A 7,013-nucleotide genomic window follows, 5' to 3' on the forward strand; every position below is an offset into this window, starting at 1 on the left:
GACTGGGCTCGTTGATTTGTTTATTCCCGAGCTGTTCCATATTGTTTCTCGAAACGGAGTTTTGCCTCCTCGATTAATTAACAACAAGAGAATTGCTCAATTAATTTACAGAAAATCAGGTGAAAACTAATACAAACGGAGTACATACTAACTGCTCACATTGCAAGAAACCCCATAACCGTACATGTGACTCCGCCAGTCTCTTCAAATACACAATATCCACATAACCCGACATTGCTACTACACCAAGAGACCGCCGACAAAAACACGTGGACACAAGGCATAAGGACGGGCCGAGAGATCGAAAGTCATCCATTAAGCAGTCAGAGACGCCTTGCCTGTGGCGCCACTCTTTCCTTTGCCCATCTTCTTTTGTTTGCCTCTTATTGACGTCCCAGTCAAGAGGCAAGCAATCGACCTACCCAAATCAGATCTAGCAGTCTCCACACTGGCGAGCAAATCACAAGGTTCCTTCGCGAAGAAAGCATCTGGGTCTGGAGTAGGTGGCAATACACTTGGCTCAGTGGTCGTGTCACTCACAGACATCATCTGCTCGACGGTCGCAGACGAGGGAAGGGCAGCAACATCTGAAACACCACACTCTATGACACCGAGAGGTAGGTTGCCTGACGCCTGACACCCAATGGACTTAGACGAGCGAGAGACAACAACATCCAAATCACCACACTCCTCGGCATAAGTATTTGGCTAGACTCCCGAGGTGATGCAGGCACTAAATCCGCAATCGAGATCGCCGGGGGGGACCTTCAGTTGTTCGACGGACAGAGCCAAAACCGGAGCCCCACACAGGTCCCGAAGCTCAGGCATGATCTGCAGCACCGGAGTAACAGCCACATTAGCGTCCGGTCCCTCAAAGGCTGGCAACGGCGAGCTGGTGCTTGCACGAGAGGAGAAACAACCATGAAGCCCGGCTCCCCAAGCTCAAAGCTGACATCACGCACAACCAAAGGGCACGACACATAAGCAGTTTGCAACACAGGTGGCGCCAGAGAGACCGGAGCCCCACACAGTTGTTCCATATTGTTGTACTAGTAGTACTAGACTTGTTTGTTTTGGGTGCTGGCCTGGTGACCCACCCAACAGGGTATAAAACAGATTTACTCTGAAGAATTAGCTGAGATTTGATTTCACCGGGATCTCACATTGTATATATTACACTTACAACGTGAGATGCAATTCACTCAACCCGATATAATATTCCAATTCAAAGCCGGTTAGGCTAGAGCCCCGTCCCAGGCTTGGTTGATGCCTTTTCTCTAAAACATTATATTCCACATGTATTTCGGATATATTTTCACACCGTTTTGTTGTATCCCACGTTCAGTTCACGCAATTTTAGAAACATTGCAGAGACGTTTCATTTATATTTCACACGCAATTCCAATCCATTTTCACTGCAATACACTAATGTTTCACATTACTGTTTTTTTTTTTGAACTAAAACCATGACAATTATTTTGAGACGGATGGAGTACTTTATTTTTGCAGGAGAAAAGAAGATTCTCATTACTCACGGAGGCTTCTCAGCCAATGCCAAGTTTACAACAAAATCTAATCCCGAATGCAACCATCCAGTACGGGGACAAATTCATGACTAACTTTATTCCGCGACTGGCAACAACGAGTAAAAGAAATCTCCCTATCCTTAGTTGAGGCCAGATTCTGAATCTCCTTAAGCAACATGCGATGTATTGATCGATACTTGGAGTGTGTTGTGATCAGTGCGTGCTATCCAGCTCGACCACAATGGGCAGTACCGTTTGATGGAGGGCCAGCTCGAGCCCCTCCCGACACGCCGCTAGCTCGGCGTCCAGCGTGTTATCACATGTAGAGGTTTCCCGACAAGCGCTATAGATGATATCACCATGTGCATCCCGTAGGATCATACCACCTCCTGCCATATCTGTGGACGGAATGAAGCTTCTGTCCGTATTTAGCTTCGTCCAACCTGGCTTAGGATGCATCCAGCGCAACACTTCCTTAGGCTCGGCGTTGGCCTTATAGGGTGTCGGAAGGGCATTGAGCACCATTTTTCCTTTGGCAACGTCACCACTGGGGGACTGGTGGAGGAATAAAAGCGAGCTGATATATCCATGTAGGAACCGACGAGAGCTAAGTTGTTTAATTCTGTGCGGTGTTGGTGTTGTCCACCTACGACTACAAATGCTCGAAGCCATCTAAGAATTGCAACATTTCCTCTTTGGTAAGTGTTGTTGCCTCACTCACCTTCAACATGAATTGAGTCTATAGTGATGGTTTGGGGGGCACCATGCAAACAAACGAACAAGAGCGAGGAATTATTGGATATGATCTTATAAGGTGTGATTGTATGGTCCGCATGCTTGAAATGCATGAAATGTTATATCCAAATATTATAACATAATCACATTGCATAACCATTTAGGTTCATAATCTCTACTGCTTAAAAAATAAGTAGTGTTTCTTCTCTTGCCAGGCAGAATTCATTGGCAACCGGTTCTCCCCCTGGCACCACGTCCCTCCATCGACTTTTTTCCATTCAATCGATTTTTTCCACCACACCATATTCGACCGCATCTTCTTTGTACGCTGCTCAATCACATTAATTTACTTATTACCTTTTGCCGCACTACATCAACTTCACCTTAATTAACTTATCTTTTGCAATGACGTGGAATTATGTCACTCAATTCCACGCCAGTTTCAACCACACCTTCCCATACGCTCCTCGATCAAATTAATTTATTTGTCATGCATGACCCAGTCATGCAGACTACCAAATTATAACGACGCCAAAATCAAAATACTAATCCTAGCCTTTATACATTAAAAAGATTCGGCCCATGTGACAACGCACAGGCACATACCTAGTAACACCCAAAGAAAAACGGGTAAGGAAAACAAAACAAACAGGGGACTTCAGTCCTTTCATCACCAAAAACAACAACAATAAATAAACTCAATGCGGCCCAGACGAAGGTTAAAACGCTTGATCAACATACACGATCAACCACCTTTTTGTTGGCTGCTAATGAGCGATAAGTTGGAAGACGAAGAAGACCAACTATGTATGGAAGCTTGTGGGGGCATCACGGTTGAGCGATATTCATTGGCAGTGTTCAAGGACGTTGTCAGGGGTGCTCTATGGATAGCCCATTAGCCCGGTCCCTGAAGATCGTCGATATCGTCGCTCACTCCACCACAACGCTTGTAAAGCGAAAGGTTGTCTGTTTTCACTTCATAATTTGCGAGTTTGAAAAAAAAACCCGACTACTCAGAGACATCATCAGAGACCAAAGGAGCCATCAAGATTCAAGGCCTCGCGTGTCCTCAATTCATCAGCATCCATAGATCGACATTGACCAGAGAGGTACACAACCACGTCAAACAACACTGATCTAGAACAATTGCCTCCGTCTCCAGAGGTTTGGTTTCCAGCTGCGCAGTGGTGATGGCTGATGAGCGTCAGAAGACACAGAAGGAAGTAGTGTCGTGGATGGATGATCAGGTAAGGCTTTTCGCTGTGCTCCAAGTGGAGTTGACTTCAGAATTATCACGAGATGATGCACTCAAACTAAGGCTGCGCTTGGTATGGATGTAATTTAATACACGTGTATTAAATTTCCGGGTGTAATTTACCAGCCAAGAGTTATTTCGGGCTGGAAAGCAAAACAACGGACGGAGATCCGTAATTTTTACGGGGTAAGTGGAAGGAAAACTAGGATCCAAGCAGAGCCTAAACAGCGTGTTTGGCAAAAAATGGGAAGGGGAATGGGAGTTTAATGTAGGGAGTTGTATTGAGATTAGACATAGGATGAGTCGTTTTATTCCCAATCCTTTGTTTGGCGCATGATGAAAATTATGTGTGAGAGTTTGATGAGAAATTGTATTCCCGTGTTTGGTTCGTGGGAATTGACAAAGAAATAGACAAGGAAAATTAACGTAAGTTATGATGAAGGGCTAAGATTGACTCACTAAAACAATTCCCTTCCAACTCCCACCCCCTCCCCTGTTAATAAAACGGTGGAAATTGGAGTCTTAAGTCCCATGACTATTCCCTTATCAATTCCCAATCCCCCTAACCAAACAATAGATTTGAAGTCTCGTACCCCTTCAATTCCCATTCCCTAGCTCTAACTACCCCCAACCAAACATGCTGTTAAATAGCAGGACTCGAAATATAATAATAAATTAATAATTCCAAGCAACACAAAGTATACAACATTTTCAGGTTCCTAGCTGTTTAACGTACGAGTCAGGCCTATCCGGAGTTCTGGACCACTCCAGAGTCATGCATATCTCAAACTTCTGCCACAGTTCAGCATATCTGGGCCATAAACAAAAGCTAAAACCCAAAGTTCAGCCCGTTTTGTCACGAGGGACAAAAGGAAATCCAACTGCTACTTAAATTCAACTCCTAAAACACAAACATTCTAGCATAGCACTTGTTTTCAACCGATTACGACGGTTGACTTAGGCCGTCGTTGGATAAAAACACACTTCCACATCAAACTGGCCGTACTTCAACATAGAGTCATCAGGGGAGCTAACAACTCCGTCATTTCCACCCTGAAAAGTCCACTGGAAAACTGATTCCTCCACCTCTAACTGAACCTTCAATTCTCTCTCTGTCTTCGCAGCAACAACATGCTGGAAAACCTTCTTCCCGATGAGCTTTCCGTCGAAGAGAACAATCTCATTGTCATAGCCACTGCTGAAAGCAACGAATCTCACATGGCAATGATGACTAACCTCTGCAGAGACCTCGATCACTGCCTCAACACTCTTTGTGAGCTACGCAAAGTCTATTTCCAAGCTGACATTGTCCCAGGGACACAACCATATATGAACCCATCGCCTTCTGTGCGGACATCCAGCTCAAGGTATGCAGAAAGTAATTTTTGGTCGGCTGACCCATCCCCTTCCTTTTTTATCCAAAGATCAACTTCTAGCAATACTAGGTCATATGGTATGTACATTCCTCGACAAGGGCTACAGAGTGGCAAGGTAAACGGATCCTGCAATTTAACTACTTGTTGGAACTCAACAGGCAAAATCCACTTTCAAGCATGTAAATTAGTATATGCACCAACGGAATAAACTCAAGAAAACATACAGGCTCATGTTTACATAAAAAAGGAGTTATGTTTGAAATATATATCCCATTTATTTCAAAATTTAAGGCATGCTCATGATCAGCTTAACCACATTATCTTTCTTTTGCCGTTGCTTATCTTGCCGGCAATGATTCACATATATTACTATCTCTCTTATTCCTGAGATATTAACAGTAGGGCACCAAATCATTTTCCCCTACCACACGATTGGATGTATAGCCTTTGTAACGCCTTTGTGTACTAAAATATAGTAGGCATTACAAAAAGAAACAGAAAGAATGCTCTATATTTGCATATTAATAAATGCGCACTTAGTCAGATAAAATGTTGGGGATTCAATAGCATGTTCATCTGATAAAGGAATGCTTTTTTTTTTGGAAAAGGAGGTCTGCCCCCGGCCTCTGCATCGGAACGATGCATACAGCCATATTATGAAAAGTCTCAAAGTATCACAAAATCTTCAAACCATTACAGCCATATTCAATAGCATGTTCATCTGATAAAGGAATGCTTAACAGAATATTGTATATAACGGGTCGACCCTTGAAAACATAGGATTGACTGCATGGACCTGACCATAGAGAAAACCTTTAACACATGAGCCTGCTTGGTTCAAAGGAATTTCATACAAAACCTGAAGGATTCCATTGCTTATGATATTTTCCCTACGTAGCATGTTTGGTTTGTGGGAATAGAAATCATAGGAATTTTTCCTGTGGCCTATTGCTTGCAATACTATAGGAAAAATTTCCATTGGCTCCAACCTCATGAAAAATTCTTGTGTTTTTCATGTGGCGCAGCCAAACAGCTTGTATTGCAGATTATTTGCTTTTGGTTCATGTATGATTCAACATGCCATGACATATATCAATCCTATAGTATTTTTTTTCTATTCCTATGTTTTTAAAATCCTGCAAACCAAATAGCATTGTTTATAAAGCGTCCCGCTTCAGACGCTTGCTTAAACGACAAGGCATCCTGGCAGCGCCTTAGAAATTTGCCCGCTTTAGGCGCTTAATCGCTAGAGCGGGTGGTGTTCGCTTTAGGTCGCTTTACCGGTTTAGAAACCATGGCAAATAGGCTTTAAGACCCTTGAACATGATTGTTCCATTTTAAAAACAAACAAGCCTTGATTACCTGGTCAACCGTGACAGGGTCATCTCTGGAACGGTTGAAGACATGGTTCCGCAGTGGTTCCACCACATCCCGAACAGCGAACACTCCATATACACTGATGGGGCAGGAATAGGACACAGAGAAGCTTGATAAGCGCAAAAAGAATATCTGTAGCATCATTTCTGGTTCGGCATATCCAAGATCTGGATCAGCTGCAGATGTTAAGAATAAGAGTAAGTTGGTAAGCAAAGTACGTGCATCAAGAGCAGATTAATACCACTACTAGCTAGCCTGGAATCAGCCTTACTGGTGGAAGTATCATGGGTCCTGTATTCAATGTGGTAGCAGCGACCCCTTTGGACGCATAAACCTGTTGCCTCAGGGAACACATCTAGTGGAACAGGAGGCAGATCAGCACCCTCGTCCTGGCGCAGAATCTCCTGGCACCGCGCGTCGTATTTCTCGTTCTGCTCCACGATGCTCCTTATCCATGCCTTGTCGATTTTCCTTGCTTGCTGCAAGGGGATGTTCCTCCCTGAAGAATTTTGGAGCATCAATGGCAGTGAATTAACTGTACTATTACTGTTTGTATATAGTATATTTTTGGTAGTGGTGGGAAGAGAAAGGATCACCTGGGCAATTTGTCTCCACCTCTGCAAGCTTAGCGCATTCTTCATCCTCCTGCACAACATAATCGTCGCTTCTCTGAGCGGATGTCATCCCACAGAAGTGGATCGCCCGTGAGCGGGCGGGCACCAAAGATGTCATATTCAGATTCAT

General features: G+C 43.8%; 1 pseudogene; it reads right to left on the reverse strand.

Moving 5' to 3' along the window:
- Positions 1-4,473: 4,473 nt before the first annotated feature.
- LOC147991895 (uncharacterized) lies at positions 4,474-7,013 on the reverse strand (annotated as a pseudogene).

Source organism: Triticum urartu, chromosome 1A (genome assembly GCF_056163025.1).
Source record: "Triticum urartu cultivar PI428250 chromosome 1A, HENAU_Tu73, whole genome shotgun sequence".
NCBI lineage: Eukaryota > Viridiplantae > Streptophyta > Magnoliopsida > Poales > Poaceae > Triticum > Triticum urartu.